The sequence below is a fragment of the Phocoena sinus genome, chromosome 4, assembly GCF_008692025.1.
Source record: "Phocoena sinus isolate mPhoSin1 chromosome 4, mPhoSin1.pri, whole genome shotgun sequence".
Classification (NCBI taxonomy): domain Eukaryota; kingdom Metazoa; phylum Chordata; class Mammalia; order Artiodactyla; family Phocoenidae; genus Phocoena; species Phocoena sinus.
Window position 1 is genome coordinate 90,112,626 of NC_045766.1, and position 14,949 is coordinate 90,127,574.

The following is a 14,949-nucleotide window of genomic DNA, read 5'->3' on the forward strand; positions in this document are numbered from 1 at the left end:
GGGGGGAAGCTTCGGAGCCATGGAGGAGAGCCCAGCAACAGGGGTGCGGAGGGCAAAGCGGGGAGATTCCCGCACAGAGGATCGGTGTTGACCAGCACTCACCAGCCCGAGAGGCTTGTCTGCTCACCCGCTGGGGCGGGCGGGGGCTGGGAGCTGAGGCTCTGGCTTCGGAGGTCCCATCCCAGGGAGAGGACTGGTGTTGGCTGCGTGAACACAGCCTGAAAGGGGCTAGTGCATCACAGCTAGCCGGGAGGGAGTCCGGGAAAAAGTCTGGACCTGCCTGAGAGGCAAGAGAGCATTGTTTCAGGGCACATGAGGAGAGGAGATTCAGAGCACCACCTAAACAAGCTCCAGAGACGGGTGCAAGCCATGGCTATCAGTGCAGACCCCAGAGATGGGCATTAAATGCTAAGGCTGCTGCTGAGACAACCAAGAATCCCGTGTGCAAGCACAGGTCACTATCCACACCTCCCCTCCAGAGACCCTGTGCAGCCCGCCACTGTCAGGGTCCTGTGATCCAGGGACAACTTCCCCGGGAGAACGCATGGCGTGCCTCAGGCTGTTGTAACGTCACACCAGCCTCTGCTGCCGCAGGCTCGCCCCGCCCTCCATACCCCTCCCTCCCCTCCCCCCCCCCCCCCCCCCCCCCCCCGGCCTGAGTGAGCCAGATCCCCCCAATCAGCCGCTGCTTTAACACCTTCCTGCCTGGGTGGGAACAGAAGCCTGAGGGCAACCTACATGCAGAGGTTGGGCCAAAACCAAAGCTGAACCCCAGGAGCTGTGCAAACAAAGAAGAGAAAGGGAAATTTCTCCATGCAGCCGCGGGAGCAGCAGATTAAATCCCCACAAGCAACTTGAGGTACCCTGCATCTGTGGAATACCTGAATGGACAACAAATCATCCCAAAATTGAGACGGTGGACTTCGGGAGCAATGGTAGACTTGGGGTTTGCTGTCTGCAACAGACTTGTTTTTGATTTTTATGTTTATCTTAGTAGAGTTTTTAGCGCTTGTTATCATTGGTGGATTTGTTTATTGGTTTGGTTGCTCTCTTCTTTCTTTTTTTATTACTTTTTAATTTTTTAATTTTAATAATTATTTCTCCTATTTTACTCTACTTAAATTTTTTTTTTCTTTCTTTTTTTCTCCCTTTTCTTCTGAGCCATGTGGCTGACAGGGTCTTGGTGCTCTGGCCTAGTGTCAAGCCAGAGCGTCTGAGGTGGGAGAGCCAAGTTCAGGACACTGGACTACCAGAGACCTCCCGGCCTCACATAATATCAGTAGGCGAGAGCTCTCCCAGAGATCTCCATATCAACGCTAAGACCCAGCTCCACACAATGGCCCGCAAGCTCCAGTGCTGGATGCCCCATGCCAAACAACTAGCAAGACAGCAACACAACTGCACTCATTAGCAGAGAGGCTGCCTAAAGTCATACTAAGATCATAGACACCCCAAAACACACCACCAGATGCAGCCCTGCCCACCACAAGGACAAGATCCAGACCCACCCACCAAAACACAGGCACCAGTCCCTTCCACCAGGAAGCCTACACAAGCTACTGAACAAACCTTACCCACCAGAGGCAGATACCAAAAACAACAGGAGCTATGAACCTGCAACCTGCAAAAATGACACCCCAAACACAGTAAGTTAAGCAAAATGGGAAGGCAGAGAAATATGCAGCAGATGAAGGAGCAAGGTAAAAACCCACCAGACCAAACAAATGAAGAGGAAATAGGCAGTCAACCTGAAAAAGAATTCAGAGTAATGATAGTAAAGATGATGCAAAATCTTGGAAACAGAATGGAGAAAATAAAAGAAATGTTTAACAAGGACCTAGAAGAACTAAAGAGCAAACAATGAAGAACAACACAATAAATGAATTAAAAATTCTCTAGAAGGAATCAATAGCAGAATAACTGAGGCAGAAGAACGGATAAGTGACCTGGAAGATAAAATAGTGGAAATAACTACTGCAGAGCAGAATTTAAAAAAAAAACAAAAAACTACTGCAGAGCAGAATAAAAAAAAAAAAGAATGAAAAGAATTGAGGACCATCTCAGAGACCTCAGGGCCAACCTTAAAAGCACCAACATTTGAATTATAGGGGTTCCAGGAGAAGAAGAGAAAATAACCAAGAGATCATTTCCTCATTGAAGAAATCAATGAGGAAATCAAAAAATACCTAGAAACAAATGACAATGAAAACACGACGTCCCAAAACCTATGGGATGCAGCAAAAGCAATTCTAAGAGGGAAATTTATAGCAATACAATCCTACCTCAAGAAAGAAGAAACATCTCAAATAAACAACCTAACCTTACACTTAAAGCAATTAGAGAAAGAAGAACAAAAAAACCCCAAAGTTAGCAGAAGGAAAGAAATCATAAAAATCAGATCAGAAATAAATGAAAAAGAAATGAAGGAAACAATAGCAAAAGTCAATAAAACTAAAAGCTGGTTCTTTGAGAAGACAAACAAAATCGACAAACCACTAGCCAGACTCATGCAGAAAACAAGGGAGAAGACTGAAATCAACAGAATTAAAATTGAAAAAGGAGAAGTAACGACTGACCCTGTAGAAATACAATCATGAGAGAATCATGAGAGAATCATGAGAGATTACTACAAGAAACTATACACCAATAAAATGGACAACCTGGAAGAAATGGAAAAATTCTTAGAAAAGCACAACCTTCTGAGACTGAACCTGGAAGAAACAGAAAATATAAACAGACCAATCACAAGCACTGATATTGAAACTGCGATTAAAAATCTTCCAACAAACAAAAGTCCAGGATCAGAAGGCTTCACAGGCGAACTCTATCAAACATTCAGAGAAGAGAAAACACCCATCCTTCTCAAACTCTTCAAAAAAATTGCACAGAAAGGAACAGTTCCAAGCTCATTCTACGAAGCCACCATCACCTAGGTACCAAAACCAGACAAATATATCACAAGAAAAGAAAATTACAAACATATATCATGGATGAACATAGACGCAGAAATCCTCAACAAAATACTAGCAAACAATATCCAACAACACATTAAAAGGATCATACACCATTATCAAGTGGGATTTATCCCAGGGATGCAAGGATTCTTCATATATGCAAATCAATCAATGTGATACACTGTATTAACAAATTAAAGAACAAAAACCATATGATCATCTCAATAGATGCAGAAAAAGCTTTTGAGGAATTAAACACCCATTCATGATAAAAACTCTCCAGAAAATGGGCATAGAGGGAGCCTACCTCAACATAGTAAAGGCCATATGTGACAAATCCACAGCCAGCATCATTCTCAATGGTGAAAAACTGAAACCATTTCCTCTAAAATCAGGAACAAGGCAAGGATACCTACTCTCACCACTATTATTCAACATAGTTTTGGAAGTTTTAGCCACAACAATCAGAGAGGGAAAAGAAATAACATGAATCCAAATTGGAAAAGAGGAAGTAAAGCTGTCACTGTTTGCAGATGGCATGATACTATACATAGGAATCCTAAAGATGGTAGCAGAAAACTACTAGAGCTAATCAATGAATTTGGTAAAGTCACAGGGTACAAAATTAATGCACAGAAATCTTTTGCATTTCCATACACTAAAGATGAAATATCTGAAAGAGAAATTAAGGAAACACTCCCATTTACCACTGCAGCAAAAAGAATAAAATACCTAGGAATAAACGTACCTAAGAAGACAAAAGACCTGTATGCAGAAAACTATAAGACCCTAATGAAAGAAATTAAAGATGATACAAACAGATGGAGAGATACACCATGTTCTTGAATTGGAAGAGTCAACATTGTGAAAATAACTATACTACCCAAAGCAATCTACAGATTCAGCACAATCCCTGTCAAACTACCAGTGGCATTTTTCACAGAACTAGAACAAAAAATTTCACAATTTGTATGGAAACACAGAAGACCCCAAGTAGCCAAAGCAACCTTGAGAAAGAAAAATGGAGTTGGAGGAATCATGTTCCCTGACTTCAGACTATACTACAAAGCTACAGTAATCAAGACAGTATGGTACTGGCACAAAAACAGAAATATAGATTAATGGAACAGGATAGAAATCACAGAGATAAACCCACTCACATATGGTCACTTTGTCTTTGATAAAAGAAGCAAGAATATACAATGGAGAAAAGACAACCTCTTCGATAGTAATGCTAGAAAAACTGGACAGCTACATGTAAAAGAATGAAATTAGAACACTTCCTAGCAGGATACAGATAATTCTAAAAGAGTCATGTACCCCAATGTTCATTGCAGCACTATTTACAATAGCCAGGACATGGAAGCAACCTAGATGCCCATTGACAGATGAATGGATAAAGAAGATGTGGTACATATATACAATGGAATATTACTCAGCCATAAAAGGAAATGAAATTGAGTTATTTGTAGTGACCTAGAGTCTGTCATACAGAGTGAAGTAAGTCAGAAAGAGAAAAACAGATACTGTATGCTAACGCATGTATATGGAATCTAAAAAGAAAATATGGTTCTGAAGAACCTAGGGACAGGACAGGAACAAAGGCAGAGATGTAGAGAATGGACTTGAGGACACGGGGAGGGGGAAGGGTGAGCTGAGATGAAGTGAGAGGGTGGCACCGAAAATACAGCAGAAAAGCTCTACTGACCTGGTTTCTTCTGAACTTTCTGTTCTATCCTTGAGCCAAATGGTGATGTCGAGGAGAATCACGAGGAAAACAATGTTCGCTAACTTTTACGGAGAGCTTACTCTATGCCTCTATCTACCACTATTCTAAGCTCTTGTATAATTTTATCCACATCCCTCTACAGTTCTAGGAAGTTGGTCCAGGCTTTGTGAGAAGACTGAGGCTCAGAGAGGTGAGGTAGCTTACCCAGGGTCACAGAGCTAGGAAATGATAGAACTACACTTAAATCCGTGTAGTCCGATACAAAGCTCTGGCTTGTAACCATCATGAAACACTGCCTTCCCAGCTTCAAGCGTTTGTGAACACCCACTTTGGGTAGATGGGCTCAAACTTTGTCTTCCACGAGTATCAGATCTGTCCTCAGGTCCGAAGGATTCTGGGACTGACTCCCCTCATGTACGTGCACAGAAGTAAAGCATCTGCTGATTCTCAGATGTCGCTGTGGTTCTCACCTGGCTGTCCATTGGAACCACCACATGGGCCCTTTCAGAGTACCGATGCACCATCCCAGAGATTCTAAGTTGCTCCGGGATGAGGCACCAATGTTCGTAAAGTCTAGGGATTCTAATGAGAACCAATGTGGGTCCAGGTTGCCACAAGTAAATGGACTGAGACTTTAATTTCATTGAAGAGGAGGCCAGATTCACTCCTCACAATGCTGACAGTGTTCCAGAAGGGAGAGAGGCCACCGAGACCCCTGTTCTCAATCTCCAGGGGTTAACTCCACTTTTAGAGCCCACTTTGCTGGCCCAGAGGAGGGAAAAGAAGCACGCAGGGGTGGCGTATAGCTCTCAGCCCGGGTCCAAGTCCCAGCTGCACCCAAGGCTCTGGCGAGGGCCGCACAGGCAGGTATAATCAGAATTTCCCAGGGGATATTCAGAGCAGATCCCCCAGCAAGCACAGCTTCTAAATTTGTCCTCAAGAATGATTAATCTGTTTAAGCAGATTTCTAGAGCATAATTAAGTTGCTCTAATCAAGGAAGGAGATTGTTATGCAGCAGTCTCGGGCACTGATTCGGTGGTAGGCGGGTCGTGGCCATACGGCCTGAATAACCTAGAGGAACCAGTGAAGGCAACGGAGCAGGCTCAGCCAGGCGGGTAGGAGGAGCAGCGGGCAGCTGGAGGTCACGAATGTCAAAGGAGAGAAGGCGGTGACGGCAGAGGGCTCAGCCGATGGGACGCTGCTGAGGGTCAAGGGCGATGAGCTGCGAGGTCATACCTCCAGATTTGGGGGATCAGGTCATTAACGGCTTTGGGAACAGCAGCAGTGTTTGTGGAGGGGCGGTGAGGATTGGCTACTTGGTCCCTGGGGGCTTCCAAGGCTGGGAGAGCGAGGCCAGGGGCTAGGGCACAGGGCTGTTTCTCCAGTATGCGTCTTCCTCTTTGGGGAGGAGAGTTGGAGGATGTTGGCCCAGATCATGTCTCTGGGCCCTAGAAAGTGACAGCGATATAGCATCTCCCCAATCACCCCCCAAGGCCTAGCATCACAATGGCATTTCCCCTCCCCATTTGGGTGGGACACGAGGGCTGCTGCCGCCACGCACGTAGTCTTGAAGTGACGCTCTGACATTCTCGCTGGGCCCAGGTCTCAAACTGCAATGAAAGAAATCCCCTCTCCTCTCCCCTCCCTTGCACAGAATAGTACTGGAAGAGGCCTGGGCAGGGGAGGGGGAAAGAAGCGGGGAGGAGAGAAGCTTGGGGAAGACAGAAACAGGCAGAGGGCGGTGTTTAGTATCTGTAATTTCATCTCTGGCTCCGTCTGCCCCCACCAGACCCTCACTACCTTCCTTTCCGTCGTGCTGTGTCACTGCCAAGCCTCTGGATAACACACATCGCATCTTCCCAGTCCCTTCCTTCAAGCCAGCTGCCCCAGGCCAGGCCCACACCACTAATGAAAATGTATGGTCTCTGTAGGTTGGCACTCTAATTTCCTCTTAACCTGCATGAGGCCCATTAGATTAAGCACTCTTGACACCCAGGCTCTTAAACCAGAAACGGCTCAGAGCGCTGCGTGGTCAGCATAGGAAAGATGGTGGGGTGTTGGTCCAGCCCCTTCCCTGGTTCTGAGGACTGGAGCATCTCGCACCTCAGCTGGCACGCAGTGTCCCTGTGGTTTAAGCAAGGGGGAGGAAGTGGGGACACTACAAATACAGAGGATGGTACCAACTCGGGCACCTCTGGTACATGCTCAATGGCTCAGCTCCTGTTTTGGTGAATTGCCCTCCCTTTCAAGACATTAGGACGTCGTTTCTGAATTTAGAGGCCAGGTTAAGAGAGGAAAGTGGAGTCAAGTGTGCGAGGCCAGTGTCAACAGGCCAGAGACGCGTTTTCTAGGAATTCAAGGGAGACTTGACTAGATGGAGTTGCAGCCTCTGTCCAGGGACAGTGCGGGCCCTCGATGGTGAAATCAGCAGGAGTAAGAATAGCAGCCAGGATATCCCTGAGATCCATGCCTTCCGTGCGCCACTGCCACCACCGGAGTTCAAATTCCCTGTTCTCCAACTCAAGGGCCCCTCTGAGGAGCTGACACAGTCCCGATTCCCATTCAAATGTTTTCTAAGGTTTGTTGACTAATATTGAAGCCAGATTCCAGCTCCCTAAAGAGTGCAGCTGTGGGACAATGTGAACCTCATTAATGCTCTACGAACACAAGATATGTTTAACTCAGATATGGAAATACAAACGCTCTGTTTTGGTACCAAGAACAGATGAAAATGCTCTGCTGCGTTTAACTGCTGAGATCCACTGAGAGACATCAATGTTATTAAATAACCACAAACGATCCCCTGGAAAAATCCACTGGGGTGTCATGTACTGACCCTGAAGTTTTTCTAAATTGGCTGTGTGGGGCAACTTGCCTCCTGAATTATGTGTCTCTCTACTCCTACCGGGCCTGAAGTGTGCCGACCAGACTGACACAGGGGCAGGTGGCAGGGCACATGTGTGGCTGGCCTGATGAGCAAGGTATGGCACTTCCTACCCTTCAGGCTAACAGCCCAGCTCTTCTCAAGGTCACAACCTCGTGAACTCAGCTGAGCAAAACATATGGTCCCTCCTCCGGAGCCTTTGATATTCTTGGCTGGAGCTCACTGAAATCTACCAAGATAAACACCCTTACTTTTCAAGTCAGATGATCCAAAAGGGGAGGGCCAACTGAGACTTTTAGAGGCCTAGAGCTTGAAATAAAATTGTGGTTGCTCCTTTACCATATGTTTCAAAATAATATACTAAGATATAAAAGAAATCAGGGCTTCCCTGGTGGCGCAGTGGTTGAGAGTCCGCCTGCCGATGCAGGGGACGCGGTTTCGTGCCCCAGTGCAGGAAGATCCCACATGCCACGGAGCGGCTGGGCCCGTGAGCCATGGCCGCCGAGCCTGCGCGTCCGGAGCCTGTGCTCCGCAACGGGAGAGGCCACGACGGTGAGAGGCCCGCGTACTGCAAAAAAAAAAAAAAAAAAAGAAATCAAGACATTTGGGGTGCCATCAATGACCACATAGACATCCTAGGCCGGGTATCTTCCCTTTGCCGCCCTCTTCCACTCTCCACTGCTCTCTGACCTGCTCTGTGTCCAGGGAGGCTAAACGGACTGATTGTTCCAACACGTTCTCTTGCTCTTGGCTTCCAGTAGGGTCTGGCCAATGGGAAACAGAGCTGGAGCTGAGACGAGTAGGAGGAGAGTGAAGCCTTGTCACCGTGGGCTGACGGTGGTCCTATTACTTGCTCTTTCCCCCTAGTTCTGTGTGTCTCCAGGTGTAGGTCACCCTTCCAGGACCTAGACCCTTCAGGCCTGGGGTAGACAGGGGTCACCGGGCCCACTGTTACTAGCCCAAGGACCCTGCACCATCTTTTGTGGTTCCCCTATTCCTTGTTAAATAATTCTCTTATTAAACTCAAATTTGCCCAATTCAATTGTGCCATTTATTTCCTGCTGGGACTTAACTAATATAGTACCAAATGTCAAATTATTTCAAAAATGTTTCCTTTGGTGCCCCAGCCTTGGTAATGCTCTAAGAATATACTGAGTTTTTTTCTTGGGTAATCCAGCGCCTCAAGTAAGGGTCAGTTTGTAATGCAAACAGGTTGCCCCTGTATTGGGTCTACCCCTAAACCATTACACCAGGGCCAATGCACTAAAGTGCAGACGGCCATGGGCAAATAATGTTGAAGAACAGAACGAGATATTCAAAGGCAAAAGAAATCAGTACTTTTCTTACAAAAATTCAGAGAGTGATTACGATTTCTAATCTAGTCTTGCGGAAGATCATAAATGATTTTATTACAAAAATCTACTTAAATAGATGTGATTTGGATTTTAGCATTGTCAGCTGAAACACTGTAAAGAGCCTTAAAACATTGTAAGGAAAATAGGAGTAAATTATCAAATTTTGTAACATTTGTGCTCACTGGGAAATCCATCCCTGCCTTCTCTCTCTCCTTATGCCACGGTCTGCTTCCTGCAGAAATGAAACAGAAGCTAGCTCCTGTTGCACGGTGAAGGATGTGCCAGTCTGCAATATACCTTTTGATTTCCTGGGTCGGGGAATAGAGTTCAGATGACTCATCCTGATTCCAGGCTTAATTTAGTCCTCTCCTCTGGGAAGCCTTCCTGGCTCCTTCCACTGTACTCCTCTGGCATTAAGAGGGTTCGTATTTTATATCATAGTTCTCAAATTTCTGTCTTCCCAGCCTCCCTGCAGATTGTGATTTTGCTGATGGCAGAAATGAGACCTTTCCTCCTGTTACAGTATCTCTCACATACACCTCAAGCCCCATCCTCAGTTATTTGCTGAGAGGATGGATAAGTGAATTGATGAGAGAGTGAAGGTCTATCGCCTCTCAAGATAGATTCATTCTCAGATTTTTAAAAATTAATTAATTTACTTATTTGTTTTTGGCTGTTTTGGTTCTTCCTTGCTGCACACGGGCTTCTTATTGCGGTGGCTTCTCTTGTTGGAGAGCACGGGTTCTAGGCGCATGGGCTTCAGTAGTTGTGGCACGTGGGCTCAGTAGTTGTGGCTCACTGGCTCTAGAACGCAGGCTCAGTAGTTGTGGCGCATGTGCTTAGTTGCTCTGCGGCATGTGGGATCTTCCCAGGCCAGGGCTTGAACCCATGCCCCTGCATTGGCAGGCGGATTCTTAACCACTGCACCACCAGGGAAGTCCACAGATCTTTTTTTTTCCAGGTCCTAATAAATGTCACGTTGCCAAACCTGATGCAAAATAGTAGTGAAGTTTGGAAGTCATTTTTTTCCAAATCTAAAATGCTGAAGTGGTTTAGTCAAACAGGACAAGGCACAACTACTTCTCCTTTGAGGGGCATCAGGACTTTCTGACAACTGTAGTTTTTAAAACACTCTTTTATATTTGGAAGCAAGCAGGAGCACTTGCATAAAATGAGGTAGGCATCCCTTTCAGAGGAAAGCTTTCTTATTTTCATTTCATGCAGTTTTTACCAATCTTTTTTGTATATAAACCCATTCAGGAAAAGGAAAAATTTACCAATGACTTGTTTTTTCCCATTCAAAATAGGAAAAAAAAAAATTAGCCTTGGGCTTCCCTGGTGGCGCAGTGGTTGGGAGTCCTTCTACCGATGCAGGGGACACGGGTTCATGCCCCGGTCCGGGAAGATCCCACATGCCACGGAGTGGCTGGGCCCGTGAGCCATGGCCGCTGAGCCTGCGCGTCTGGAGCCTGTGCTCCGCAACGGGAGAGGCCGCAACAGTGAGAGGCCCGCGTACCGCAAAAAAAAAAAAAAAAAAAAAAAAAAAAAAAATTATACTTGTTGAGTCCCAGAAGGAGGAAAAGTGGGGTTTTTCCCATTTAATTACTTTAGCAAACAGAAAAATGCTGATGAAAAAATTAACAAGGGCTTTTAGCCACCTAACTGTTCCTTTTTGGTGATATCTGAGAAGTAGACAGGCAGAGGAGCTATTCTAATTTTTATTTAATTAGTAGACTATTATTTGTACTGGTTTTAGGTTTACAGAAAAATAGAGCAGAAAGTACAGAAAATACCAATAAATCCCCTCACTCTTCCAGCCCCTCTGCACTCCCCTCCCCCAGTTTCCCCATCATTAATATCTTGCATTAGTGTGGTGACTTTGTTACGATTGGTGAACCAATATTGACATATTCACTAAAATTTATCATTTACATAAGAGTTCACTTTTCTCATGCAGATTCAATGGATCTTAACAAATTCATAACATCATGAATCCATCATTACAGTATCATGTAGAAGAGTTTCACTACCTAAATATTCCCTGTGTTTTACCTATTCACCTTCCCCAACCACTGATCTTTTTACTGTCTCCATAGTTTTGCCTTTTCTATAATGTCACATAGTTGGAATTATACAGTATGTAGCCTCTTCAGATTGGCTTCTTTCACTTAGCAATATGCACTTAAGTTCCTCCATATCTTTTTGTGCCTTGATAACTCATTTCTTATCCTTGAATAATATTCCACTGTATGGATGTACCACAATTTGTTTATCCATTTCCAATCGAAGGACAACTTGGTTGCTTCCAGTTTTTGACAATAATTTGTTTGTTTGTTTAGTTTCTGTAAACATTCACGTGCAGGTTTTTGCATGAATATAAGTTTTCAACTCATTTGGGTAAACACCTAAGGGGACAATTGTTGCCTCATGTGGTAAGCCTATGTTTAGCTTTGTAAGAAACTGTCACACTGTCCCAAAGTGGCTGTACCATTCTGCATTCCCACCAGCAAGAGTTCTAGTTACTCCACACACTTGTTAGCATTTGGTGTTGCCAGTCTTTTGGATTTTGGTTATTCTAATAGGAATATAGTGGTATCTTGTGTTAATTTGCAAGTCCCTAATGACATAAGATGTTGAGCATCTTTATTTGCCATCTGTATATTCTCTATCATCTCTTGTGTGGTGTCTGTTCAGATCTATTGCCCACTTCTTAATTGGGTTGTTTGCTTATTGTTGAGTTTTAAGAGTTCTTTGCAGAGTTTGAATACAAGTCCTTTATCAGATATGTGTTTGTAAATATTTTTTCACATTCTATGGCTAGACTTTTTATTCTCTTAAAGTTTTCTAATTTTTTAAGCATTATAGAATTTTAGAATTTACAAAACTTGTTCAAATGTTGTATCTCATTGCATCCACAAAAAATGATCCCTGGAAGCAGATGTTATAATGCCCACATTAGAGAGGAAACAAAGAGGTGAGGGGATTTGATTCTGGTTATGTAGGGGTTCAGTGTACAGAGCGGGGAAAGCTTTGCCCTGATCAATGGGATTTGGGGGCTGCCTGTGGTGTATTGGCAACCGTACTTGCTAGGTGTTACAGGGCTGTACAAAATAACTCCCTCTCCTTCCCACTGGGCTGTCTGATTCCTGGAGATGTCTGTTTTCTGCCTGCAGTGAGCTAAAGATTTATATTAAAGAGTATCCTGGTTTTCAGAGATCCCACATCTAGCATTCCCTATCCCACATCCCTCAGTGGATGATGGGGTTCAGGGCAGGCCACCCCAAACATGCCACTTTGGCATATTGATTGTTTTGAATTAAAGTCAAGATAGCCAGCACAAGAAGGACAATCTGACCCTCCTTTGTTCCCCAGAAAGCAGGAAATATATCTCCCAAGTGAAAAGTACCCTCTCTATACTGGGAGGAAGAGACATCCTTACCACTATAGATAGGGACTTCAGGGCTGAGAAGGCTGTGTAAACAAACCTTGTTACACTAATAAGACAAGGCAAACCTTGTCTTCACTAATTTACTACCTCAAGCCTAAACTTCTTTACCTTGCCAATTCTTCACAAATTTATTATTTGTCTAAAAGGTATAAAAGCTGCCTGCTTTGGTCACTTCTTTGAGTTTCATATTTTTTAATGAATTCTCCTATATACCAAATTAAATTTGGTTTTCTCCTGTTAATCTGTTCTATGTCAAGTTAAGTATTAGGTCATCCAAAGAGCCTAGAGGGAAGGAGGGAAAACTTTTCCTGCCCTCCATGGGGTGACTCCACCAGCTCTCAGCCTCCATCTTGGGGTGCCTGTGGTCCAGATCCCACTGGAGTGCAGCTACATTCAGACAAGAGATTTCAAAATGTTTTTTGTCTTTTTTTTTAGAGTCCAGGGTGATTGTCCTGGAAACTCCCTCTCCTCCTTTAGCAAAAAACAACCCATGACAAACAATACCAAAATGAAAAAGTGAAACCTCTCTATTTTTGTGAGCTGACATACTGCATTTTGGCTTATTTGTGAGTGAGCACATCTACTAGGGGTTGCTGATCTCCATTTTACTCTAGTCTCAGCCTCTCTGGAGGTGGGTACCACACTTTGAGACTCATGGCACATTAGGAAGCTGCATAAGCTCTCTCAGTGTATCACTAGCAGTAAAGGAACCATGACTCTGCACTATAGATAATCCCAATGACATCACCCATGCACAGGGACCCACATGTCAACTTCTGCCCACCTGGATGCTCGGGTCCAGCCTAAGGCAGTGTCAGGGTCTCCAGCTTCACGTCTTTCCTGAGCCTAGAGATTTAAAGTTCCCTTTCTTCTTGTTCTTGGCTGAATCAGATTAAACAAAGACAACATTAGCACTACAAAGAATTTAATGGAGTGGTTAATGGTGTAGGTGATGTCAATAGGAATTTGGCAGCATCTGAGAGAAATAATCACGACCTGACAACCCTTCTTTCAGGAAGCAAAATTGCCTGGTTCTGGTTATACCAGTTGTTATTGGCTTCCCTGCCTGCAAAAATGTCACAGTAATTCCAATGAGGTTGTTTACACAAGTGGAAAAAATCTGACTCTTTGATAACATGTTTCAGTTGCAACCCCTTTAATGACACTCGGAGGCCTTCCAGTAAGAGAGAAATTTCCTCCAAACTAAGGGGGCAGTTATCTGGAAACAGTGCCTTTCCTCGGTAAGGTTATTTATGTTCATTGGGCTAATGGTTTTTGTCCAGTAATACATTTAAATTGCTTTTCATTTTACAGTTATGCTTTGCTATCACATTTCAGAAAGTGGCTTCTCTTCCTCTGTACAGCAGGCAATTCCCTCAAGTATGCGATGACAGCGTTGTCCTTTAGAAGTCATTTGAAACAGACTCGGTCTCAGCCATCTCTCAGGAGAATATTCTCTGGCTGATCATCATAGCCAAGTGGAAAGTACAAATGAACTCAGGTGTCTGGTAGCTCCTTTCGCTCTCTGGTTCCCTGGAGGCCCTGCAGCAGGGCGATGGTGAGCCTGTTGATCTGGGACGGAGCCCGACATTCGGAACTCTGACGTTGCCTGAGAAATAGGCCCCCAACTTGCGTATAAGAAGTGCAAGGATCTAGAGTAGACACTGCAAATGATTTATAAACTGAGTCACACTTCCCTGGTATGGATGACAAAGAAAAAGAGGGCTCTGTGGAAATGAACATGATTAGGTTTACAGAACATTGTAGCAGAGATTGCTCAGTTAAACTGATAGCTCATGGGGCAGTTGGGAAAAAATCATATTCTTTTAAAGCTAAAAAAACAGGTGGATTAGGCTGTGGAATGAATTTGAAGCACATATAATTCTATTCGAACATATTGGGTAATAACTGTAATATAAGTGCTATAATACACTAGCTTTATTTTTAAAAAACAGAGGTAAAAATTTACATGAAAATGGATCACGCTTCTGCCTGATTTTCAAGCTGAGAACAGTGTTGGTATATGGTAAGTTTTGAAGGTACAGGCATACCTCATTTTATTGCATTTCACAGATTATGCATTTTTAACAAATTGTAGGTTTGTGGCAACCTTACGTCGAACAAGTCTATTGGCACCGTTTTTTTCTAAGAGCATTTGCTCATTTCGTGTCCCTGTGTCACGTTTTGGAAATTCTCAAAATAGTTCAAACTTTTTCATTATTATATTTGTTATGGTGATCTGTGATCAGTGATCTTTGAGGTTGCTACAACTCACTGAAGGCTCAGTTGATGGCTAGCATTTTTTAGCAATAAAGTATTTTTAAATTAAGGTATGTCCCCTTTTTTTTTTGACATAATGCCTTTGCACATTTAATAGACTACAGTATAGTGTAAACATAACTTGTATAGGCACTGAGAAACCAGAAAACTCTTGTGGACTCTCTTTATTGCAGTGGTCTGGAATCGAATCCACAACATCTCTGAGGTATACCTGTAAATGGTTTAAGCTCATATGAGGTTGACATTCAAGTTAAAAAGTTTTAACCTTAATATATAATTGACTAGGAAGCAAAGGGAC